Here is a 26,625-nt window from a genome sequence, read left to right on the forward strand (position 1 = left end):
GGTGCTTTTCAACCCGCTAATCCTGTCCTGTCCCACGAGCAACGTCCCAACAATTATCTTCGCCGCACAGATGCTGGCAGGGGCAGGGAGGCTTGCCTGCACCAGAAAGGGAATCATTTTCAGAGCTGGAATTTCACCACAGACAGCTTCAGCTCCGCTGCTGATCCGCGCTGAGCTTGACTGCAAACCCCTCAGCATGAGGCTCTTTTTGAGGCATCACTTTACTGCTGGCTTGCTGAGTATCCCTCGGGCCAGCCAGCCAGCATCCCCATGTCTGCAGGGCCCTCTCTGCAACTGAGCTATAAGGATCAGGAACTGCAGAATGGGATTCACCCCTTCCCTTTCCTGCCGTCCCCAGGACAAACGGGTCCATCTGGGAAGGCAGAGGACAAGTTTTTAGATGTGGCCTGATTTACAAGAAAGCAAAGGAATGATTATCCCCTCTGTGATTTACCTTCCCTGTGCTTTACAACCAGAATAAATTGCAGTGCTGAATGTTGCTCTGGAGTTATGAGTTATTGAGGGAGCAGCAGTGCCATGAATCTTGCCACAGCTGGTAACTCATCCCCAGGGCACGTCAGAGACCCTGGGCTGGAGGTTTAACTGGGGGCACGGCTGTTTGTGAGCTGCCCGCTCCTTCCCACATCCCGGCTACAACCAGCAGTGCTGCTGTGGCAGCGCCATGCAGCATGGCCTGCAACGGGTACCTCGGAAATCAGACCTTCTGCTGGAGCCTCCCCAGCAGGAGGCCATTATAGCTTATTCGGGAAAGCAGCACTGTGGGGTTTAGTTCTCCTGCACCTTTTTTGAGGTCTCTCAGTCCGATCTCAGCCCACATTTCTGGGTGAGAACGAGCCACTGTACTACAACACCCTGTTCCCAGGGTTGGGTTTTTCCCTGCCCCATGCTTTACAGAGTGCTGGATTCCCTGGCTTTTTGGATTATGGGTGCAGGGTTTTCCCTCTAACGCAGATGTATTTCAGCTTCCTGAGCTGACAGAGTTAACTCAGAACACACAAGTGTGTGCAAATAGCTCAGGTAATTGCAATCCCTGTTTATTGCTTTGCACTGGGCAATCCAAATGTCACCCCCATGCCAGGCACTTGCTCACTGGGCTCCGGGAGATGTCCTTAAAATTCCTCCGTCTTCTTTAAGCTCGCCTATTCCAAACAGCAGCCTGTCATCTGCACATTCTGCTCCTTCACAGCTTATTGCTTGCCCAGATCCTTAATGACTGCATGGCAGAGTCCTGGATCTCATACAAATCCCAGAGGCGCGCTACCCTCATTGTCTCTAGCCACAATTTATCTGCTATTCTCTTTGATGCCACGGCCAGCAAAGCAGCAATAAAAGCAGCGTCCCCACAGAGAGCCCATCCTCCAGGCTGGGGTGAGCTGCAGAAACAACGTGAAGGCAGAGACACACACTCCTACATAACCTTCAGTGAGGCAGATGGGAGCTGGGCAGGAGGAGGAAGGGCTTTGACACACCAGGAACAGCTCCATGAGGACTCTGAGCTTACCTGGACCTGGCAGCAGCTCCGGCCATGCTGCCACCTTGGTCCCCCTGGCTGTGTCCTGATGGGAGTTCTGATGGAGCCGATCCATGCCAATCACTGCACCGGGCCACCACTGGCAGCATCCTACCAGGAGAGCCCTGTGGATGGACGAGAGAGGGACATCAGGCAGCTCCCCAGGGAGCCCACGGATACCAGAGAGCTGCACAACTGCTCCCAGCCTCCTCCCCATTTTAAGTTTTCCCTCTGCAATCTGCACAGCAGAGCAAAACTTATCCCATCAAGGGGTAACTTCCAGCCCAGAGCTGTTTCACCGTGTTCTCCATGGCAGTGGTGAGCAGCCAAGTGCACAGCAGTGTCCTGCAGAGCCTCCCCCAGCCACCATCAGCCCTGAGCGCTGTGTTTAATTGCCCTGTCTGTCCTAGGACATCACCCCTGGTTCTTGATGGGTTCTGCAAAAAAACAGGTTCAGTTTCCAATGCGGTTAATGCCAGACCACGTTTTTATACAGATTTTCAATGGCCCTGCTGCAGCCACTGTGTCCTTCAGCACAAGCTGGAGCTCCTGCTTGCGAGGGTGGCAGAGCAGGGCTCCCCGGGGAGCCGCACGCTGGGGGCAGTGAGGATGGAGCCCTCTTGAAAGGAACTCAAAAATGCTTTCTTATAAGCCCCTATAAATGCAATTTGCCAGATGGATCTTTAGCCCAGGGGTGATTCTCTTCTTGGTGAGAGCAGAAGGGGGGCAGAGGACTCAAATTCCTTTCACTTCTATTCTGACTTTGGCAAAACCAGCAGTAAGCAATACAGTGCAATGACTCATTTTTTCACCCTTGTTTTCTGGCAGGAGCAATACCTTGTGTCTTTTACTCAAGTTAGGATTATCGACCCGCCCTGTGCTTGCTGTCCAGTGCGGGTGACATGACAGCTCAGGAGGAATTGCTGTCTGGGTTAGAAATGCTCTCACAACTAACAGCTCCTTTCCTCCTGGATGAGTGTCACCTGCAGAACAAGGCATGTTCAGCACAGATGACCCAGAGAGCTTCTTCAGAATGCCAGAGGGAAAACCAGCCAGGGAGTGAGGAGGCAGAGGAGAAAATAGGAGATGCTCTGGGTAAAACAAAGGCAGCTGGCTTGAGACGGCGCTGGAGGTGGTTGGGACCTATCCAGCAACCCCGTCCTCTGCTGTGCCTGCTCACAAGCCACAGTGCTTGGACAGTGCCACTTGCCTCAGAGAAGGACCAGTTCCCAGCCCCTTCTCTGCTGGGCACCTCCCAGCCTCTGGAGCGAGCCCATTGGCACCAGCTTGTGTGGTGGCACCAGCTCCGAGCCCTTCCCGCAGCAGAGGCCCCTCCATCGCTGCATCAGACACAGGACGGGGGCCAGAGGTGACGATGTGGACACTGTGTGCTGCAGGATCTGCGCCAGCAACTGAATGGGGAGCTGAAAGTCACCAGAGGAGGATTAATGCAAATCCCTAGGGCTGGATCAATGCAGGTACCGAGGCTCTCGCAGTCTCCCCAGAAGGCAGAGGTGCTGCCTGCCTTGCTTATTCCAGGAGTTTAGGCCACACAAAAGATCTCAAAACGCTATAAATACCTCCTGCAATGCTGGAGAGGCACGTGATGCCATCAGCATGACATGGAAAAGCCCTCAATAGGAGTCTGGACCTGCAGAGCCTCTGCATAGGGCCAGGGACAGCATTTCTCTGTGGTCTTTCAGGTCCAGATTTAACAAAGGAACCAACAAAACCCTAAACACAAGTGTGGCCTTTCAGAGCCAACCACAACAGCACTTTCTGCTAGATCCAGGCTGCAGGCACCGACTGAAAACACATCCCACAGAGCGCAGGGGAACGTCTGGAGCTGAAGCCAGGCTGGGTGTGGAAGGGGGATGTGGATCTGTCCTAAGGAGGTGATGGATACAGATGTGAGACCCAGCTGAGGTGCGTTTCAGGGCCATAACACAGCCAGTGGTGCACATAACCTCGGAACTGGGACATGCAGGAGGAGAGATCAGTGCCTGTGGCACGAGGTTATTTTAGAGCCACAGCAAAGCAGCACGAAGGAAGAAGTCCCGCGGGCAAGGACATTTGGGATTGCTCGTATGATTACTACCGCTTCCTAAAGGCAAACCGAAGGCAAACAGCAAGGAGGTGAAAGCCCAGGCAGGAGATGGGTCTCCTGAAACAAGGGTTCCTGTATTGCAGGGACCAATTTAATGTCTGTTTGCTGTCTTCATGCCTCTGGCTCTGCAGTCACTTCACAGCCTGCATGTGAGTACCACACTCACAGAAACCATCGTGCAGGAGGTGCTGCTGAGCTCGAGCCCGTTCCACCTCTGTCAAAGTCAAGTGTGTTTAATTAAGGCGATACAATTCAGGCTGGGACTGGTCAAGTTCTCCTCAGAGGTGCACAAGGGAGTTACCAATGTTTTCACAGGGCTTAAACTTACAATACAATAGACAAAAACAAAGCGGGCTTTGTACATGCCGTTACTGCTACCTTTTTTGCATACAACTGAATAAATTACCTTTTGTTATGAAACATTAATCCTCTTTGCTAAATGGAATAATTCCCACCTCGGCTGCAGCGTGAGGCTGGAGCGCCCTCGGAGCAGAGCCGGGGGCACCCTCCTGTGCAGGCAATTACTGAAGGAGCAGAGGAGCTCGTGCATCGCAGGAGGAGCACAGGGGCCTCGTAACAAGGTCGAGATGTTCCCTGGTGCATCCTTGGCTGGGGCAGCCGGCGATTACAGGGGCATAGATCAACCTTCAGAGGAAACAGAGATGGCAGAGTGAGAGGGGAAGGCTATGTGAGAAGTGATTTATCATTGCTAATTGCTATAGTGCTGCAGGAGCACCAAGAGCTGCTGGCCTGGGGTCCCCCAGAGCCATGCAGCACAAGAGGAGGTCCCTTCCCTGCCCAGCCCAGATAATGGTTCAGATGGGTGCCACATGCTGCACTGCTGCACAGGGGCTCGAGCACAGCAACAAGCCTGCAGCATGGGCAGGCTGCACTGATCCCAGATAAGCGCCTCATCCTTGGCCACCCTCTTCCAGGAGCAGAGCCTTTGTGCCTGTGTAATTACATATCAGCATTAATGACTATTGGTCTTCAGAGGAGGTTTCCCCATGTCCCCCTTTCCCTGCTTTTTGCAGGTTTGCTCTACCCTGGCCCCTATCACACACCTCGGGGTCTGGCGCTGGAGCCGAGCAGGATCCATTAGAAGGAGAATGCCACAAATCTCTGCGTGAAGCAACAGCTCCTGACAAAATGAAAGCAGCTATCTGGTTCAGATCTGCACTTAAAACAATCCAGAGAGCCATTAGTATTCCTCCCGTGTGATCCGCATGGAGTAATAGCGGCTCTATGAATAAAATTAAAATCAGAGCTGATGCTGCCTCGCACTTGGGGAGATGCTGCACAGCGAAGGCCACGTTACTGTGGGCAACACTGATCGTTTCAGCCAGGGGTTGGGCCCCCCGTCCTACTCCTCTGAGCAGCCCTTCGGTTCAGGAACATCTCTGCTTGCTGCCTTTCAAGGCAAGCAGGAAGTCCTGCTTGAATCTAAGCCCACGAGGGCACCCTAGAGCTCAACCACACACAGCAAATGGCAAATTATGATGTTAAGGGGTAGCTGAATCTTTAGGAGCTGTCTGTGGCTCAGGGACGGGCTGGCTGCTGTGCCCTGAAGGCAGCCCGGCAGACTGTTGCTTCCCAACTGGAAGGGATGCTCCTCCTGATGCTCACAGGCTGCTGATAGCACGTGGGGGGAACAGAAACCCTCTTAGAGCAGCAAGCAGGAGAAATCCATAATGTTTTTAACCAGGCTGTGAGTTTCAGACTATAGTTCATTAATTCAAAGAGATAGAATTGATATCTCTCCCCTTCCCATCAATGGAGTCAAAGGGTCTCTCCATGTCTCCTAATGTGGCCATCGTATTCCGATAGCTCCGACAGCCTCTGCAGAACTGGATCGTTGTTTCCTCCAGGGACTCCTCGGAGATGCCTGCAACCAGACTGCCCGGACCATCCCGTGCAAATGCTGTGGGTATCAGTCCTGCACTCCATCTCCGTGCCTGCCACCCGTGGCCGGAGCAGCCTGTGTGCCCAGGAGCGGAGCACAAGGAAACTGCTGCACAAGGAGTCTCAGCTTTGATCTTAACAACACGTGGCTCTGTGATTCCGAGCACTGGGCTTGCCAGGAGTCCCAGAGCACGGTTATTCACGGTTGCTTATGAAACCCCTCATTAGCTCAAGAAGCTAATCGTTGTTGTTGAAGAAGCGAGCAGTGAATCCTCATGCCTGGCGCTCTGCCACCCCAGGAGCCGGGCTTATTGACTGCAAGGCACGGCAGCCTTTCCTCCTGCAGGCAGAATAATATTCCCCAACAAACCCACATCCCCCCCCCCATTAGAACCACCTTTCCTTTTTTCTCACCCAATTCCTATCCACAGGAAAATTCAGGGTTGTGAGCGGGTGCAAACTCTGGGACTCGTTTTAGAGAAACTCTTCAGCCAGCGGCAAAGTTACCTCTAAAGTGCCAAAACCCAGGGGGAAGAACAACATCCTACCTTGCCCATACAGGAGAGCAGCTCAGGATGGAGGTTCCTTCCCCTACCAGCCGAGCCATCAGCCCAAAGCATCACTGGGGTCAGCAGCACGAACAGCAGTTAATGGATCGTCCCTCCAGCCTGGCTGCTGGGAGGAATGAGGCTTCAGCCGGGAGGAAACGATTTTGCAGGTATTGTTTTGCTAACAATAGCAATTCCTACTTCTGAGAATGCTATTTTGCTTAATACCTTCTTTCTGCAGAGCGGTGACACGATGGAGTAATAGCCCTGGGATTGGTGTGAAGGGGTCTGGCTGGCGACAAGGAAAACAGCTGTATCCATCAGAAAAGAAAGAGAAAACAAGCGCGGAGAAAACAAGTGCTCCACATAAGCATCCCCTGACAACACAGGTTTTAATCTTCAGGATTAAATGGTATTTTGATTCCTTTCTCCACAATAAATGCATTTGCAGGGAAAAACGTGCCTATTTTACCCTCTGGAAAGAGGAAAGGTTTCTGGGCCTAAGCAATGCGGCACTTACTTGAAATAACACACAAGTACGGTTTGAAAGTTATCTGAGAAACCAAACACAAACCCCATGGCCCAGGGTGGAGCGGGGCCGGCCAGAGCACCCTCCTCCTGCTTACCTGTGCCTGCTCCCACTGGGGTGAGGGGCAGAGGAGAGCCCTCAGTGGCTGCACAGACCCCCCCAAATTCCCCATTGCCCAGGTCCAGTGACCGGGAGATGTAATTATCCATTAACACCTTTGCGGGCTTGTTGCTGTTTACCAGGAGGGCCGTGGGGCGCTGGGCACAAAGCGTTTACACTGATGAATTATTCAAGTTGTGTAAAACCAGACAGCATTATTCTCGGGAGAGATAAAGAGGTGGCTGCACATCCACATGGATGTAGATATAACAGCAGCTTTAAAAAGCATTACAGTTCGCAGTCTTCTCCTCCCAAACAAGGCACAACGCTCTTTCCCTCCGAAGCAAGGCAGCAAACAGAGAGCCCAGTTCAAAACAAGACGCCGCGGTGCCCCACAGAGCTGGCTGGCAGCAGCTAACCCCTGTCCACCTGCATCACTCCTCGGCACCCCTGAATCACAAACCGGCTGCAGAGAGACAAGTGGCCCCTGGAAGCCACATGGGGCTGCCCAAGGCTTTCCGGCTGCTCCTGCTCTCATGCTCTACCCCCCTGCTCGCCCAGGAGCCAGCTCACACGCAGCAGCCTCAGCAGCCTGACAAACCAGGCGTGGGCACCTGCTGTACCATGGGCAAACCCTGGGGCTGACAGAGCAGCTCCTGCAGCCCTACCACAACTAGCCCATACGTGCCACCGCAGCGTCACCGGCAACGCGGATCCAGCTGCCCGCAGCTGATGGGCACGCTGCCCGGAGCGCCCTATCAGAGCAGTGGGAGCACAGCACCCACTCACACCTCTCAACACGCAGGCTGCTCGTCAGCGGCTAAGGGTCCTTAAAAACAAAGAAACCCCCAAATCCTTCAAGAGCGCAATAAACCAGAGCGCAAAGGAAAGGGCTTATGTTAGAAACCAACAAGATACCCTTGAGCGGCTGTCCTTTCCCCCCTCCACACGGTGATGGAGGGCGCCTGTGCTCCTATTGATCTGACCCGCAGACCCCGAGCAGAGCTCGTTTAAAAACAGAAGGAGAAAAGCAATGTTCAGCAGCACAACATCTTGTTAAGCTGGGAAGTCGGGGGAGCGCTCCCGCTCCGCAGCCATCATCGGGCATTGCCTGCGCACACGGAGCAGGAGCGCGCTGCTCTTGATGGGGTTATTAATAACTGTCGCGCTCCGAGGAGGTGCAATAATGCACTTGCCTTCCTTCGTAGATTAAAACAAACCCGCAGGGCAGTGTCCCAGGCCTCCTGCTCCCACCCTTTGCGTCCCAAAGGCAGCGCAGAGGAACAGCAAAAGGAGTGAACCACCGACACGATGATCCCTTTGGGATGGCCAAGCCAAACTCCCTTCACCAGAACCAGCCCTCCCATGAGGAACAGGGCTTGCTCCCTTACCACATGCACGATGGAATAACGCCTCTGTTTTCACCCCACAAAACCCCACACTTGCTGCTTTGCTGTAGTTACACTTTTAGGCCTAAATATAACCAGAAGCCAGAGGGAGGAGACTGTTTAAGAGACTGTTCAACTGCAGGCAGAAAGTGTCAGTCCCTATGTATTAATTTAAAGTTTGAGGGGTTTATGTGGATGCTGCTGAGACAGACATAACTATGAGTAAATATGTCAAAATAAGCTATCAAGCGGAAAGCTGGTCCCTGAGCTGTTCAATGGAAGAAGTTACACAAGGATTATGACTAGATTTCAAATTATATTCCAGAAAGCAAGAAAACAAAGGACAAGGTTTGGGGGATCCTTATTAATGCCTAGACAGTTCCCATCCCTGTCTTGCTTTGCAATATGTTTGCAGTCTTTACTGACGGAGCTTTCTCAACGTTTTCACACCTTTGTAGAGCTCAGGTTATACCAGATCCTGCCTTTCCTTCTTCTCCTCCCCTGCCACTTCTCCCAGAGGAGTACAGGCTGTGGCACGTCTGCATCTTCAAACCTGAGTGGAGACAAGTTTGGACACGGTGCCACGCTGCTGATGCAAGCCCTTCCTTGTACATAAAGAGAGGGAAAATGCTCCTGTCCGAGCACTGGGACTCGTTCCTAAGCAGAAAGCAGCAGGGAGCTCATTAGCCACCGTTCCCCCCGTCTTCATCGTCATTACTGTCACCTAGTGCTGAGGAACAGCCGGGAGGCTGCAAAGCATGCAGGAACTGGGAGCTTCCGAAGGGCTGGAAGCTCCTGGCTGGACCACAGGGCTGGTCCCCTTCCACGGGAGCATCTGCTGGTCCAGCCGCTGGGCTTCCACGGGCAGGATGCTGCAAAGCTCAATGCCATTGGTCTGGAAAGCCTGGGTTAAAGCTACCCAGCCTGCTAAAGGCTCTTGGGCACCTCCTAGCAGAAGTGCTAAATTAATCCACTGAACAAAGCAAAACCCTGCCTTAAAGTAAAACCAAGCCCCCAAATCTACCTGAATAGTCCTCCCCTGGAGGCCTACCAGGGCTTCACTTCCCATGGCGAAAACAACGAGCTGTAAAAGACTGATTAGTCAACTGGTAATTGAGTTCTTAAATGTCAAAAACAATATAGTATGAATATTCAGCAGATCATGCCACCGAAACTCACCTGCTCAATCAACACTGACTAACAGTTCCCATCCCATTGTTCTTTTCCAGAAATTATGTTAATTTGACTTTTCCGAGGTGACGAACAAGGCTCTCTTAAAACACATCCTCTTGCAGGTTAATGGCTAATGGGCTGCTTAAAAGAAAACCGTTTGGGAGCCGTGCCTGGCTTCAATCCCTCCGCCTTAGCTTCATCTGACAGTTCAGGTAGAGGGCCAATTGAATCACAACTGCATCAAAGCAGAAACGGGTGATATTTGCCTCCGAGAAGGAGAAAACTCAGTACATAGATTGAAAAAAATGGGATGTTTTTGTGCTGCTTGAGGTTAAAAGCAGCCCAAGGGTCAAGGTCACAACACATTTGAGGCCTCATTTAATTTAACAGGGGAAACACAGGCTACATTTAATTAAGGGATGTATCTCTGGTTTCTAAAGGGATGCAGAGTGTTACCAGAGCAGCACAACCCAGTGGCCGCCCTCTCCCCATGTTGGTACCGTTTCTGCTCACCAGAAGAGTTTGGATTTGCTCCCAGAACTGCTCTTGCAGCCAGAGGGGGTTAGCGCCCAGCTGCATGCGAGTGAGGCTGGATAACAGCATCACCCACTCCTGGTTGTGGGGCTCTGCCCCAAAACCCACCTCTGGTTGCTTTGGGTATTTTGCTGGTATAAAGTCACTGGGGCAGCTGGCTCTGGCTGCGGGTTTTGGTTTCCAGTGGCACACCAAGAAGCTGAGCAGCACAGCTTCATCCTTTGGACACTTTACATCCTTCCACCATTCCAAATCTGGACGTGTTTACCTGATCCCTTCACCTCGCCCTCTTCAGGTTCTCTGTGCTGTTTAGCTTCAAAGGACTTATGTTGTATGTCTGGGAACAGCAGCAGAGCCTCACAGTTCAGCCATAAGGCACCATTAAATAAAACCACTTTCCCTGTCACCATAATTGGACTGGAGCAGCTTGGGAGGAAAACAGGCTGCAAGCACTGAATCAAGCAGGGCTTCTCCAAAGCCAGGGCAGATACATTGCAGCCAGGAACGCATCATCTCGGTGTTCCTTTGGGACCGTTCATTCACTGTGCTGAGCCCCCGTGGGCAGTCACTGCTGCCGAGGGTCACCAGCACCGCGCTTGGGGGGCACCGAGGGGGACCCGGCCCCACGCCAGCACAGCAGATGACAGCACCATTAGAGATGGGAGGATTCCACCTTCCTGAGCATGCTTTTAACGAACACACAAATGTGCCTTCCCGCAAGGGAGGTCCCAGTTACCCAAACCAGACCTACGGGCTCTCCATAAAGTCTTTAGCAGGGACATTGAAAGCAATGTCTCTGGGAGAGGCAGGTTCAAGCAGCCCCGACTGCTCTCATTACGGTGGAGAATAGGGAAATAAAGCCATTAGGCTCATGAGACAACTAGGTTATTTGTATGATTTTTTTTCAATGATTAGTTTCTTTAATAATGCCTTCCGCAGTGGCAGAACCTCTCCGGCACCGTGTTACTGATGGATGGCGCTCCCATGTGAGCAACCAAACCCAATTTTAATGTTTCATGATGCTATTGAAATGAATAAAAAGGCAATTATCGTTTTCCTCCAGTAAAGCCTCAGACGCTGCCAAGCGCAAAGGGATGCTGGGTCCTTTGTCGAGGACCATCACGTGTTACTTGTCCCCACCAGCCCCAGCTCAGGCTCCCTTGTACCTGGTGCCCCACAGATGGGAAGCAAGAAACCCCTTGTTCCAGCCCAGCTGGGAGGGAGCAGGCGAGCACCCTCTACTCTCCTTTCCTTTCTTCTCCTCTCCACTCCCAGTGCTCTCCCATCACCTCCTTTCAGCAAAGCAGGACTTGATTTGCAGCATGCACTGCACCACAAAATGACCTTTCCTTTGTAAGGAAGAGCTTTCCTTCAAAGATTTTCACATACAGAAGCCAGCTTCCAAAATTTCAGCCTTTTAGGAAAAAAAAAAATCAAACTGGAAGTTTTGCTCATTTCCCCCTGCTCAGTTCTCACCAGCCCTTCCCAAAGTCACTGGGATGTGTCTGCAGCTGAACCCCTCAGGCAAAACCGTCTCAGAAGGCTCAGGAGAGAAGAGCATCCCGCAGTGGGATCAGGGGTGGCTGCACTGGCTTCATCCTGGTGGACCCTGACCTTGGCCTCGGTCCACAAGGTGCCTGCCAGAGTCTAACGGGACGCTGCGTTGTGCCAGACCTGTTCATTGACTTCTCTGTAGTACAAATTGATTTCAGGAGCCATTACTGTGTATGATATCAAAGACCTCCTCAGCAGCTTGCTCTGATGGAGCCAGCGACCAGGAGGCAGGGGAGGAGTTTTACTTCATAATGCCATCTTTTTGACAGAAAAACATCCATCTGTAGCAATGGACGGTAAAGGCCCCTGCTAAAGCAGCATTAATATTGCAGCTCAGAGAAGCCAGAAATTCAGGGGCATTTCTTCCACTCTTGGCACCTCGTACAAAACGCTGCATATTGTCAAGGGTATCACCCTGCCACTCGCGTGGGGTGAGGAGAGGTGACCTCTCCCACACGCACTGAGTTAATCACCATTGTGCCTCGCCTCTGCCTGGACCAGTAATTACACTAACCTATTTTTCAGGAGTACAATGTGAGAGTTCCAGAGGAACAGAGCTCCAACAGGGGAAAATTAACCACCTGACTTGTGTCGAGACACAGCGGCTGTTTATTCCTCCTGGAGGCACCATCATTTGCAGCAGAACAAGAGCAATACACGGTGCAGCAGAGGGCAGGGGATGCAGCCCACGCACACCAGCTATTCGGTTGATCCCTTTTCCATCCTTAGCCAGGCTCCAAAGCGTGAGCCAGATGTTGTGCCAGGCAGTGGTGGCCGCAGGAGAAGCAGGACTTTGGCTGGTTTGTGCTGTGAATATTCCCTCCCATGCCCTCGCTGCTGGGAACCCCCATCATTCCCTATGGGTCTCACTGCAAACACCATGAGGCACCCAAAGGGATCCCCACAGCCTGGACACACACACAGCCTGAAAATCAGAAACCAACCGTACCTGTAGACCCCTCCAAGGCCATTTCCCTGGCTCACCCATGCAGAAGGGAGCTGCCCTGTGAGCTCCACCAAGTACACGTGCCCCATCTGCTCCTGGCATCACTTTGGAGTGAAACTGCCCCAGAACAACCGGGCAGCAAGCACCTGTATGGGGAAGTTCCAAACACCCGTCCCTGAGACTCATTCCAATTACTGAGGCAAGTGCAGTTTTAATTAGTGACACCACGGAAGCGCTCCGGACTCGGCCGGCTGGGCAGGAACTGTGCAAACAACCCGGGAATGAAACCCCTCGCCGCTCCAGCAGGCACCGCCTTCAACATCCCTGTCCTTTCCCAGCTTTTCAACGCACCTCGTCAAGATGCGCTGGTTTCTAAGCAGCAAAGAGCAGCTCCGTCTCTAACGACTTTGATTTTCCCTGTTGCGAGGCTGCGGGCAGAGGCCGCTGAGCACGGCTCCCTTTCCGCTCGCTTGGGTTTTGCCTGGATCTCGTTCCTTCTCCCCTTCCAGGCCAGGGGCACGGTGCCGCCTTCCGCGGGCCCACGCTGCCGCGCTCCTACCGCGGGAAGCAGAAAACTAGTTTAACATCTCATTTATTTCCTAGATGAGAAAGTAATTCCCTGCTGAATGATTATCCTGAACCAACAATTCAGAAAGCAGGAATTTACAGTGCCTGCCAGAGCCAGGAGTGCATTACTGTAGTGCTGGTATATAATGGAGCTGAAATATGTTTTTTTCCCCTCCTGTTAGCCTGAAGAGAAAAGCCATTAAATATGATTAAGGTTAAGAGATTGCTAAAATTACAAACAGCCGCCATTCAATTATTTTGCTCTATAAAATGCAACACAGACTGAAGTTATTTCTCCAAAATGTGTTTTTAGAAAATAACATAACACAACTAATGTGGTTTGATGTAGCAAATCAGGTTTCAGATACTCCTCGTAATGTGAAACTAAGAGGGTCATAATTTAACTCAAAGTTCGTAACTTCAAGTCGTCAGGTGCCCGCTCCATTAAAAAACGTGGTGGGAAGAGGGGAAAATCAATCCCTCCCCAACTAATATCCTGTGGAGTTGTCTAAAGCCGGAGAGTCAATCAGGTTTATCACCCATTAAAGCAAAAGCCAGTAAACACAACAGCTTGGCACCACAGTCACACAGGCCTTATGGAGAGCAAATCCCTGCGGGAGTCTCTCTGATTCCCCATGCGACCCGAGGTGGGTGCGAGGGACGGGCTGGGCTGGCAGCATGGTGCAGGGCTGTATCCCAGGACACCGGCTGCCGGGAATCCTGGCGCCCGGCACTCGAGGTGCCGGCAAACGCACCATGCTAAAAACGTGGTTTCTGTCAGCCTCACACAAGGAGCTGAAATAATAGGAAAGCTGGAAAAAAAAAAGTGGATGGGGATATATTAACGGCTAGAGACTGGTGGTTATTACGGTTAATAAAATATGAGGAATTGCATTATTCTGCTGAAAGCAACACAACGCTCGCGGGGTCCCCAGAGGCTGGCTGCGGAGCCACTTGCATCCGCAGACTCCAAGTGAGCTTGGCATAGTGCTGTGCACTGGCTGCTGGGGGCTCGTGCTGTGCCTGCATCGCCAGCCCCATCCCGGCAGCTGGGGAACCAAACCCCTGACCCAGCAGCATTCAGGCCTGGAGATTTCATGTGTCAGGAGGATTTGTTACCTTATAGATGCTAATTACTCAACTGAGGCACAGGAGTGTGACAGCACTCACAGATTCCCACCATGGTGACCATGATACGGGCATGATGCCCGTAAACCCCACTTACTTCCACTTGTCACAGTTTCTACACAAGGTCCCTTTGCAGCAGGTTGCAAAGGGTTAATGTGCAGGAAATAGGTCATTTGATTAGTAATTGCATGATTAGGACCCAAAAGATTGATAATTTCTCATAACCACATACATAATTCATTCTGCTAATATGCTCATAATCATCTCGCTCGCACCCACTTGCATCTCACAACAGCCATTCACTCGCTTGTCAGCCCCACGTAACCAAAGCGTGACACAGAAAACAAACATGAAGGAGACCCCCGAGTCCATGAGCAGCAGCTTTACCAAGAGAAACCAGGGCTGTACACCCTGTCTACCCAAGCACCCAAAGCATTTCCATTGCAGAAGGCTTTGGGACTGTGCCCCAGTTTGGCTGGTGTTTGCCTGGAGCCATCTGGGACATCCCAGTGACTGACTGGGAATTATCAAGTATCCAACAACTTTCCTCTTCCTTGCCTGCATCACCTGTGTACCTGGCTCCATTCAGACCAGCCAGAAAACCAGCTCCCTTTCACTTGCTACCTAACCAGCTATTCCGTGCACATGAAACAGCAGATAACTCTCTATCTGACAGGTAATTAGCTGCAGGGAAAACACAAATGAAAACCAGAGACCATATTAATAACCATGCACAAACACTTATTTGGCTGGAGATGCACAATGAATTACTTCAATTTACCAAAAAGGCCTGGTTTATCTGCAGATGGGAAAGGAGACATCTTCATTTCTGCTCTCATCTGTGAGCATTAGCAGCAGCTGGGGAGTAAGTCGAGGCTTCAGCCCCCCTGGCCCTCCTACCCCATTCCTCCTTTTAAATAAGGAGGAATGCATCCTGCAAAACCAGAAAACATGGGATTCCAAAAAAGAACAACCCCACAAAACCAAAGGAGACCTGAAACGGGTGCAATGGCCCCAGGGAAGGTTCGGGATGCACAGCTGATCCGGCTGTGGGACCCTCGGTGCCTTTTGCTCCGGGCTGCACACTGCTCCCCACCTCCTCCAGCTTCTGATTGCTAAAGCTTCTCTTTGCAGAGTGTTTGTGTCTTTTGCATGCATGTTTAATCAGATACCCTCGCACTCTTCCCAGCAGCTTTCCCCTGGGAAGCAGCTGGAGCCGGAGCGACAGCTCCCGCCTGCCTTACTGGGAAGGATTTTCTGACAGGGAGAGGATAAATTGCCCTCAACAAGGAGCCATCAGCCTCAGCCCAGACTGGATCATGGAGCAGCCCTCCATGGGAGACAGGCACGGAGGAGGGAAAACCCGGGAATGGAGCCCATGTGCTGGGTCTGCTCCAGGCTGGCACCCCCCTGCCTCTGGCTGCCTCCCATACCAGGCCAGGTACCACTCTCATGGGGGCTGGAGGGATGGATGCTGCGATGTCCCTCACCCGTCAGGAGGGATGTGCTAACGACCACCCAGAGCCCAGCGTTGGGATATCCATCCCAGGGAAAGCGTGTGAAGTGCCTGGTGAGCAGCGCTGCAGCATCGCTCCGAGCTCTCCTCCTCCTGCTCACCCTGGGGCCTTCCTGGCTTATGGAAAAGCCTTTACCTTTGAATCAGGCTTCCACCTCATTCCCATCAAAGGCTGTGCCCACCATGGAGTTGCTTAACACTCGACCTTCTAGGCACCATCAAATCTAACACGGCTTGACAGATACGGGATTAAACACTAAAGCCAGACAAATCCATACGGCCCCATCAGGGTGGGGCCTGCAACAGGATGGGCAGGATTGGCAAAAAGAGAAACGGGAAGAAGATGGAGATGCATACAAAATTGGGCAGCTTCTGCCCACACCAGGAGTTTGCTGCTGCAGCTGGAACAGAACCCCTGATCCTGCTGCCCTCTGCCCGCTCTCCTCCCTGCTCCATAGAGACCAGGGTCCCCGCTCCCATCTCCTCCCAGTGGGACGCTGCTCCCTGTTTGAACGGACCAGATCTCACTTTTCCCCGCTCAGCCTCTCCTCTGGTGCCCTCGGTGAGGTGCAGCCTCTCCTGGACAGTGTTCAGCCACTGCAGCATACGGCTGGAAACAGCAGCAGCAGGAAACATCAGCTGCCCAGGCTCGCAGCAGCAGCAGCAGCAGCAGCTTGGAAATTCCAGGATGCAAGGTTTGGGTTTTTAACCTAAAACTCTTAGTTTATGAAGCATTCCCCTTCCTTAGGCAAAGGAAGCTCAAACCCAGCATGCCCGATGGAATTGCGTGTTTAATATTTAACAGAGGGCCAGGCTAGCTAATCAAACATCTCTTCTGGCTTACCATGAGCCCTGGGGTCAGCACTGAGTCTGCAAAGTCCCCCCTCTGGGGCAAGGTGGGTTTCTTTCTTTCCATTGCCGTACCGGCTGCGGAAGGCAGGCTCGGGCAAGGAGTTCATAAGAACAAGGAGATAAGAATCTGATTTACTATCCCAGAGGAATCAGAGATGTTTCTAAAATACCATTAGAAAAGAAACATAAAATACACTTTATCACTAAATGACACTTCTTTGAGATTTTACAGGATCACAATCTTGGAATTAGCAGCTCTGCTGCTACCATACCTTTTTGCCTAACACCCTTCATGGGACTATCAAAATGAACCATGGGAGTTCTGTTTGGAAACTGCTGAGAACAGACATCCAGGTCTGAACCCTCCTTAAAGTAAGAACCATAGAGAAGCAGAGCATTCGCTTGCACAGCCTGGAAGCATCATCAACACAGCAACCCCCACAGCACCCTAAAAATAACCCACCCCCCCTGGAGCCATCACCCCAGCTGCAGGGCTCAGGGGGACACTGACCTGGTGGCTCCATGCCCGGCAGCCCTGGGGGCTCTCTGCCAGCCCTGCCCCGGTTAGAGCCCTGCGGCACAGGCAAACGCTGCAGTTCGTTGGTGAGGCCGTGCCAGCTTTGCCAAACATCTGGATTATTGATGCAAATCCCCCAGATGCTTTTGCAGTGTAAGCAGGAGCCTCAGCTCCCGGCTGCCTGGCAGCAATCCCCGCTCCTGGCACATCCTGTGCTGGGAGAACCCCTTGGGAAGGACAAACTCAGCATCCTTCATTACCTGCAGCCGGCCGCTCGCAGTCCTGGCTCGGCAGCGGCTGCTGGACCTGGCTTTGCTGCACCCTCCCATTGCTTCGCACCCTGCTTGGAAGCGGCAAACACCCCGCTGGCTTTGGCACAGCCTGGAAGCACCAACCGCTATTCCCAGCCTCTGAGAGGTCCATCCTGCCCTGGCTGCCCACCCAAAGCCGCTGAGGCAGCAGGGGAAGCTGCCATAGGTCTCCATGGGGACCGGAGCCCTCCCAACACATCTGCAGAGCCACACTGCCCGTGCCAGCCACAGCCTTGCCACACCTCAGCCCTACCCAAAGCAATTGACTCGGGGTTGTGAACAAGCGTGTCCATTGCGGGTGCAAACTGGAGCGATGGCCAGTCTCCGGCAGTGATTCCCAGCAATTCAATGTGAATTAACTGATTTACCAAGCGATGCACTTGCTTTATAGATGGTGGGCTTATTGAGTAACTAAGGTTTAGGAAGTAATTTCCAAGGCATGTTTATTAGCACTGTGTAAATCTGAGTCAACCAGTTATTTCTAATGGTGGGAATAATTAAAAATGAGGGAGTGCTTCTATTCCAGAGAACACCCAACCAGGGCTGCACCTTAGCTTTGTCCTTCCCTGCTCAGCACCATGGGCTGTGCCACGTGCCATTTCAGCTCTCCCTGTAAAGTCACTCCCTTGGCTTACCAACTGCATCATAACAACACGTCCCTAATGCCTATCTGCACTGGGATTTATTTCTCACCAGGACACCCCCAGGACGGTGCAAGGACTATTCCTGTGGTTTATCCCACTCCCCATAAGCATGGACGGCAGCACCGTCCCCTCCATCCCCCTGTATCCCCCACACTCCTCCTCACATCCCCCAGCCCATATAGAAAGACACCAAAGGAATTTTTTGGGGGGTCTCAGGATTAAAAGATTGGCTCTGTGCTGCTTTATGCCTGCATCTGTTCTGCTAAAATAACCACCCCTCCTAACCATGCCCACCTGCTGTCTTTTGCAATTTTAAGTATTTCTAAGTAGCAATCAAATCAGTATAATTTGTTCTTTATCTCAGAAAAACCATTGTGAAAGAAAAATGTGACCATTATGTTACATCAGGGAAAAATACAAGCCCTTTATTTCCAGCCCTCTCTCTATTCTATCAGATCTCACAGTCGTCATTATGCCCGTCGTATTTAATATTGCTCAAATGAACGGAGCTTGCTTTAATCACCGCAACCTTTCTGCCTCCCCCAGCTCCCCCCTCCCCAGGGTTAAGGCTTTTTTCCTTTCTTTTTTAATTCAGATACATAAATACTCCTATTATGAATGCGTTAAGGGTTTCCAGGAGACGGCTCCGCGGGCTTGTTTCGGGAGCTGGCTGCTATCAGCAGCATTCCCATCAGCAGCTATTGTGTGAGGATCGAGGTGCTGGAGCCCAGCACAAGCAGGATGCGCCAGGCAGAGCCACCACCCACCGGCTGCTCCGGAGACATCACAATAAAAACCCGGGCAAATATTGACTCTGAAATCAATTTCCTAGATTAGGATTGACTGCCGGAACTCACCCGGGTTGCCGCAGAACCAGCCGATCCCGTGGCGCTCAGATAATAAAGCGCACAGATCCGAGGTCAATGGGAAATTATTATTTACAGACTGGCTGCAAAGGTGGAGGAAAAGCCCATCAGGGCCCAGGTTAATCCTTCCCATGCCACGAGCGGCGCGGTGGGGCAGGTTTGGGAAGATGTTGCTTTGATTTAGGGAACGGGGCAGTGGAACCTTTCAGCCATAAGAGATCCACTAATCGGTGGATCTGGTTTCCTGCGTGGTTTTCCACCCTGCGCTTATTTAGGCTCCTTTCACCTCATCCTGGTTATTGAGATATCTCCCAGGATCCCCCCAGACAGGCTCTAACCACCCTGAACCCCATGAGTGCTGCTCCCGGGCACAGGACCGGGAACACCCCATTGAAACCAAGCCCTGGCCTGGTTCACATCCTCAAATCAGACATCAGAGAAGCCTCCCTGTGTGCCCTGGACCGCTGCCTTGCTCAGCCGGTGTTAGCTGGTTAACAGTGCGCTCAGGCTGCAGGAGGTCACTCCTGGGAGGTGCTGGGGGAAGCTCTCAGTAATACATCAGACCTGTGCTATCTCAACAGCCCCTTCCCAAGACACGGCCACAGGGACCACAGTGCTCTAAATCAACACTGTCCTTTCCTTCTCTTCTCCTTCCCAAGTGCCAGCTCTGAAAATAAGAGCCATTTGCAGGAAAATCCCCCATCACAGAAGCTCCTCTCTCCCAGGGATCCGACGTTATTGCCCTTTATGGGAGCTGTGAGCACGCCTTCAGTAGATGAGAAGGATGGCACACAAGGTTCAGATCGTTAGACAGTAAGCCAGGGCTGGGGGTCAAGCAGTTCTATTTAACAGCCTGCTCCCGGCGCCAACTCTTTAGCCTGCTAGGAGATGAGCGCAGACTCCGCTCCTGATGGAGGAGATGGTTTTTTAGGGTTTGTCTGGGTCCTGCTTCTCCCTGGAAGCAGTTGGTGACAGCCTCGTGTTCCCCTTGGGAACACTGCTTCCTTTGGCTCTGCACCTGAGCATGGCAAAGTGAACCCCCTGACCCATCTGTGTCCGCTTTGGGCCCGGGGGAAGCAGGATGCTGATGCTGCAGTCAGGGTTTAGTGCCCCAAGTGCCAGAGACCTGCTGTGGCATAGAGCCCTTCTGCACCTCAGCTCACCTCCTGCACACGGACAGGGAGCATATTCCCATTGCCTTTTTAAAGCATAACCTTTAAGGCAATCCTAGTGATGCACTTTCATGGAGCAGGGAAGCTCCGAGCCAATTCTGGGTTATCCAAACTACAGTAACTGCATTTGAGGTCTCTTGCTCTGCAGTAAGGCTCGGGATTAGGCATCCTTTGGCCGGCACCACACAGCAACACACTTACTGCTCCAGCCTCCTGTGCCAGCACGTCTGCAGCACATGCTCTGGCACCAGCTCAGCTACACTCAGCACATTCTACTTTCCATAAATAAAAATTAAACAAACACTTAACGAGCGTCATGCATATTAATACCCTCCAGGTGAAGGTTAGCATGAGCTGTGATTGTGGCAAACCGCATCTGATTAGATTGACGTGGAAACAGGGGAGATAAACAACCCACAAACCCCTAAAAATCAGAGTAATTTATTCTTTTGACCTCTGTGAGTTTCTCAGTTTTATGCAACTTCAGTCTCCTTCATGTAATGGGATTCTTCCCTGCTCAGTGCGTTTCAAAGAAGCAGGTGCTGGCACATTACAAATGACTCCATTCCCCTCACCTCTCCAACGGCTCACTACATGTATGGCATCTGCATGACAAGCGGAGCTTTTGACTCAGGCATCTCATAAAAAGCTCCTTGTGAAAGCAAGAGACTCATCATGGTCCCTCCGCTGAGCTGTCAAGCCTGTTGGGTAAGCAGGAGGTGTCAGGGATGACAGGGCCTGAAGCTCAAGCTGGCTTCTCCCACAACCTGTCAGGTTTATTTTGCAGAGGGAGCCAGTGCAATGAGGCTGGTTTGGGAAGCAGCAGCAGGACAGCCTGCATCCCGGTTACCTGCATCCGAGCCAGTGCTCCGAGCTGCCACCTTAGGCAACAAACACCCATGCCATTGTTTAGATGCCTGCACTGATGTGCATCCCAAAGCAGCCCTCTCTCTTCCCTGACTTTAAACAAGTTCAGGCATTCAAACAGAGTCTTTTCCAGCACAGCAGTCACTAATTCCCCCTCACTCAACCTGAGGAAAAGGCCATTCCAGCCATAGACAGAGAGCCACCCGTGGCTAATAAACACCAATAAAGGCAGCCTGGAAGGATCTAACCCATGACTGGAGGTTCTCCACAGGGTCCCTGCTCTGCTGCTGCAGAAGCACCAGCAACACGTTCCAATGGACAGGCACTGATTGTTCCTTTGTTTCCCGTTTGTGGTGGCACTGCTCATCACAGCGGATGCTAATGAAGACGTGATGCGGGCAGCACCCTCCGCAGCCATTCTCAATTCATTAGCATCCTGTCACTCCGAGGGGTGACTGTGGAGACCCATGTTCCTGCATTCCCACCTCTCACCAGAACATGACAGGATAATAAAGCAAGGCTGTTTCCCATCCGAGGGAAAAGCCAAACGCTTTCCTTGAGCTCAGCAGTTGTTACAAGTCCCTAAAATGGAACACAAAACAACAGAACAACACCCCAGCGCCCAAATGAGCAGCAACAAAGACTCACGGTGCATCCCTGCTCTCAGCAGTGTGTTAATCCTGAGCACATTGCAGTGCTTCCCCTGTTAGCTGCACTGCACATTAGTCCGATAGAAAACAAGCAGATGCTTTTTCCAGTGGCAGCCTGGCAGGGGGTTCCACATCTCCCAACCCTTCTGTGGGACCAGAAACACCCGATGTTTTCACCTTATCCATCAAAACACCCCAAAGCCCAACAAATCTGTAGGAACAAATGGTGATGCTGTGGTTCAGTGTTTATCAAAACACCGAGTACCTCAGTGCAGGTGACCCGGCAGCCACATATAAAGGCAAATGTCTCCTAACGCAGGCACCAACACGCCTCTTCAGTGGGACAGATAGATTCTAGCAGCTCGACGTAACAAGAAGCCCGTTTCACTACTGAATTCAGAGCAGGCGTGTTCTCCGAAAAGATGGAGTATGCCCTAACCAGTTCTTGGTTAGGAAATACAGGCACTGAACCATCCGATGGGCTCCCGAGTTAATGTGATAATAGCTGAGCCGGGTTCTTTAACACGACTGCAGCAGCCGGCGCTGCTGTGCTCAGGTTTCTGCACTACTTCTACCAGCACGATATCTAAACTCGACTCCTGTGCTCTGATTGGGGCCATATGTTACTGGCAGACATTCAGATGAGCCGTGAAGCTCACGCAGGTATTTGCTAAATCTGTGGAGATGCAGAATTTGCTGATCTCCGTTCTCTTGACAGCGGCTGCATCATCCAACTGGGAAATACCCGCAGCGCAGGGTGAGCCCCGCAGGCTCCAAAGCTGTGGGCAGCAAACAGCTGGCATAAAACTTCGGAAAACATCCACCCACAAAACGGGCCAATTCCGGATAACCCAGGAAACAAGGAGCAGACACTGGTACCCAGCTGTGGGATCACTCTCACCCAGCTCTGTGACAGGCAGGGAGGGAGGGGAACAAGACATGGCTCAGCACAGCAAAGGCCTCTCCCTCCTCAAACAGGAGGTTTTGGAGACCCCGACATGCTGCTGCAATGGGGCGACAACATACAGCCCTCTTGGCATGAGGGGCCCTTGGAAAGGAAACAGCAGCATCAGCTTCTGTGGGATGCTCATAAGCAGTAGGTTTGGCAGACCCCAGTGTGACAAAGCAGCCAGGAGGTCCCTGCCCACAGCAGCCTCCCATCGCCAAGAGAAATCCCTTCTCCTCTTTCCCTACAACCACTTGAGAAGGCTCCAGCAAAGCGTGGTCCATGGTAAGGGACCCTGGCTCTGCGGCAGAGCAGGATAGACAAGTGTTGGCAGCATCCGGACCCACAGACCTCGCACTTCTCTTATTGAATTTCACTCCCTCCACCTCTGCTCGCAGCTCGCTTCCCTTTCAGCCCCAGCTGCAGCACAACACCATCTGAGCTGTGAAAATGCAGTCAGCACATCCAGCCGCTGCCTCCTGAGCGGCCCCGACTTGGTCAGCTCTCCACGGCTGACAGCATTCCCTGATGTTAAATAGGCTTCGTGGCTGAGTGGGGGCAAGCTACCAGGGTAAGGAACTGACAGAGCGAGATGCCGAGAAGGCAAGAAGGCAACAGGGAGGCGGGAGCACATCCAAAACCCATTTTGAAGACCATCCCTGCACACCAGCATCGGCTCTCCCAGCACACATGGAGCCATCCAACCAGGAACAGAACAAACCTCCTTGAACAGCTTACAAGGAAAACACCTTTTTCCTCCCCTCCCAGAGGGGCTGACTGTGCTCATGGCAGGACAGGGGCTGAGAGCCACAGGAGATCAGGGCGCTTTGGGCTAGCTTTGGCTTCTCCATGTGTGAATGCTGCTGCAGCCATGCTGCATGCAGCCCAGAGAGCCCCATCAAAGCTCTTCCATCTTTAGTTTTCCCCTGTTAAATCTAAGAGGGAAAAATACACCAAATGTTTGGTAAGAGCTGCTTCCCCCGGGGAGGGCTGTGGGAAATGCGCTCTCACAAATGAGCTAACACAACTCCCCTTCCATGTTTATCTTCTTCATATTTAAAGCAAGCGGTGGGGAAAAAGGAGTAATATTTGGCTGAATTCCCCGTGCCTGTCAAAAACCAACACTTCATAAATATGTAATTGCGCCTATCTATCACCTGCTGGTGGTTTGGGCTTCCAGGAGCCAGGGAATCATTGCGAACCTCTGCATGGAGCTTGGTAATAAGCAGGAGGCAAAGCTTCGCTTTCCTTCCTATTGCTGCCCCAAGGATCCAACTGCTCTGGAGAAGCTGGGAGCTCTGGGGATTTGGGATGAGGAAAGACATCAAGTTTCAGCAAGTAAAATAAAATGAACCTGTAATTCTGCTTTCCTCCAGTGTTTGGGGTAGCAATTACTGGAACCATAAGTGATCAGGGAGGGGTTTGGGCAGAGTCTTTAGGTGACTAGCAGTGTTACCAGCAAGGCAGTGCCACCCCCATGGCACAGATGGGAAAACTGAGGCACTGCCTTTCTCCCTGTGTCTCTGGACACCCTGCCTGGGAAGTGCTCCTCCTGAGCAGGCATCATGGACAGAGGATGCTCTCGCTCCTCTCCATCACTGTGCTCCCTGCATTGTGCAGTGGGGCTCAGGGAAGGATGCACGCAGGAAGAGCTCAGCCCACGCTCTCACAGAACGGACCTTTCCTGCCATGATGCACTTGAAAACACTCAAAAATAGACAAATCACGCTCCCCCCATCACTCAGCCTCACACAAGGGCACCGGCTCTTTTCCATAGACTGTTCCTTTTACGGACCACACACTTACATTTAATTAAAAGTATCTACGTGGGAATGAGATTAATTAATTCTCCTTCTACCCAAGAGCCCTCTCATTGTGTTCTCTTAAATGAGGTTTTAAAATGTTGTCTCTCTGCCCTATCTGGGTTACTTGTCTCCAGACAACGCTCGGGCTGTTATACCAGCATTACACCACCCCGGTGCTCCTTAAAGCAAAGGCAGGGTGCAGGGCCAGCCTGTTGCGCTCTGCAGGAGGTTAAGAGTAAAGCTCAGGCCATGTGTGGGCACCCCTGAGGATCTCTACTCAGCCTTCCCATAGCCCGGGACGCTGACAACCTCCACGCAGCGCACGGCCGGAGGATGCCGCATGGGTGAGGCTTTGCAAGGTCAGAAGGTGAAGACAGATTCAAACCGCAAGGAGAGGGCTGCAAAAGGCTTCAAAGCCTGGCAGAACGGATGCCGCGGCACCGAGGGCCCTGCGGCCGGTGGTGGCCAACAAGATGGAGCCTCCGCCGCTCCCCAGTGCCAAACTCCCCGGCGCACCCAGGAAGGCAGGAGCCTGCGAACGCCGCTTCCCAGCCCGCCGCCTGCTCCCAGGCCGAGCGCACGGACGGGGAAGGGGAGCGCTGCCAGGAAGCGAACGGACGAGCTCCCCGGAGCCCGGGGGAGGATGCGCGGGGTGACCCCGGGCCAGAACGGTCCCGCCGTTAGAGCCGGAGGGCAACGCGTGCCCCAGCCCCCGCTCTTCCGTGCGCCCAAACTCCACCTGGCGCAGAGGAAACGCCGTCATCCTAACCCAGTGTCCCGTAGGGAGGGTGGAAACCGAAGCAGAACGAGTTACCTGGGTTGGAGCCAGAGCCACAGGGGAGGAAGCGGCTCCTGGGCTTGCTCACATGTCCCGGGAGGGAGGAAATAAAGGCACGCAGTGCAAATGACACAGCAGAGCCGCCTTTGGCTCTCCTGCCTTTAGGCAGCAGCACTGAGCTACCTGCACAAGCTGCGTTACGGTTTACGCCGAGTCTGAACCGATGTACCCCTGCTCCGGGTGCGTGGGGAACCACAGGAGAGCACGGGGAGAGCTCAGGGGGTTACGGTGCTGCCAGGCCGGGAAAGGGGCTCGGACCCCCGGCTCCACCCTCTCTCTGCCACAACTTTCTTTCCCCCTGCCCTTTCCCCCACTGATCACTTCAGCTGTTCTCCTTCCCTGCCATTGTCCAGCTGCCAATCTTCCCATCGATCCATGAGCTCCAGCCTCCCGCAGCCCAAGATTAATTGATGGGGGACCAAGAGGTTTCTTCTCCCAAACAAGGGCTTCCCAGGCAGGTCCAACAGTACACCAGCCAGGCTATTTACATTGTGAGTCAAACATGAGATCACCCAGAGGCTCCTCAAGGCACATCATCAGGGCTGGCTTATTTAAAAGTGGATCTCTATCAAAATGAGGGACCTCAGTAGTCCTTCCCAGACCGGCTTCCCAAGCCATACCCATGCCAAAGCATTTGCATCCCACTTTCCAGAGATGGTTTGTGTTTCCTGAATTCCCTATGAGAAACTCCAATTGGGAGCACCCATGGCAAGCGCCTGGTGACTTGGCTCAGATTAACTCCGGCCAGATCAGCTCTTTGCAGAGTTTAGCCCATTTATATAGATTCCAGATTACTGTTTTGACAGATTTTCCTGACTTCTGTGGGAAAAACAAAAGGAGCAACGGGTGGGGGATAAGAAGAATCTTTGCTGCCACGCTTCAGATAGTGCTTCAGACATGAAATATTCATTGCCTCTCAACCACGGTCTACAAGCTGGTAAGTGCTTCTGTGACCCCAAATAACACAGCATTGTTCATTCCCAGTCCCCACGCCGGCAGCAGCTCCTGGGCCTTGCCTCTCTTGTGCCCCCTGGAGAAGATGGGAACCCTCTGAAGGATGCTCCTGCACCCCAAGGAGTAGAGGCTATGCAGGGGACCCTTAAAACAGATTTGGGATGCCCAGGCAGCACTTATCTCCTGCTGATTTATGTCTCTGCAGCATCTATAGTAAATTCAGTGGATCGTCTTTACCTTCAGCGCTGTCTCTCCCCTGTAACACTAATCTTTTATTCATCTCAATTCTGAGCAAAGACTTTCCAGATAGTGAAGATGACAACGAGCACAGCGGGTATTTCGCCTTGCTGTCAGACACCAGGACTGTGGATGCTCCCTGCGTACCACCCACAGCCTCCCTCCTGCGCCAATAAGGATGTGGGTGTCCAGGTTCCGGCATCATCCATACCCTGCCCCGGGAGAAACCAGGTCTTGCAAAGAGAGGCCTGAGCCACGGATCGCAATCTTCCCATCCTTCCCAGACACCGGCTGGGTGGAAATTTCCAACATCCCCTTCATGCAACTGCTTACCCTCTGCCAGATTTATCTGCCTGCTATTAGCCTTCAGAGCCTGATTTGTCTGCCTGTCATTTGGACAAATGTTGACAGGCAGAAACAAGCAGGGCTTGCTTTCTTCCCCTC

The 26,625-nt window shown here is 52.4% G+C and overlaps 2 protein-coding genes and 1 long non-coding RNA gene across 3 annotated transcripts in view; 2 read left to right on the forward strand and 1 right to left on the reverse strand.

Annotated features, from left to right (window-relative positions):
- SIDT2 (SID1 transmembrane family member 2) overlaps nt 1-26,625 on the forward strand; it is a 553,125-nt gene that overhangs the window by 106,544 nt on the left and 419,956 nt on the right. The window lies entirely within an intron of this gene.
- PAFAH1B2 (platelet activating factor acetylhydrolase 1b catalytic subunit 2) overlaps nt 1-26,625 on the forward strand; it is a 497,498-nt gene that overhangs the window by 58,587 nt on the left and 412,286 nt on the right. The gene's annotated exons all lie outside the window — the stretch shown is intronic.
- LOC134158559 (uncharacterized) lies at nt 794-4,285 on the reverse strand. Its single transcript, XR_009962811.1, has 3 exons — nt 4,033-4,285; nt 1,523-1,656; nt 794-1,394 (listed from the first exon to the last, which is right to left on the reverse strand). It is a non-coding gene; the product is annotated as an uncharacterized LOC134158559 (long non-coding RNA).

The sequence above is a fragment of the Pezoporus occidentalis genome, unplaced genomic scaffold (genome assembly GCF_034315485.1).
Source record: "Pezoporus occidentalis ecotype Australia unplaced genomic scaffold, CSIRO_AGI_Poc_V1 ctg130, whole genome shotgun sequence".
Taxonomy (NCBI): domain Eukaryota; kingdom Metazoa; phylum Chordata; class Aves; order Psittaciformes; family Psittacidae; genus Pezoporus; species Pezoporus occidentalis.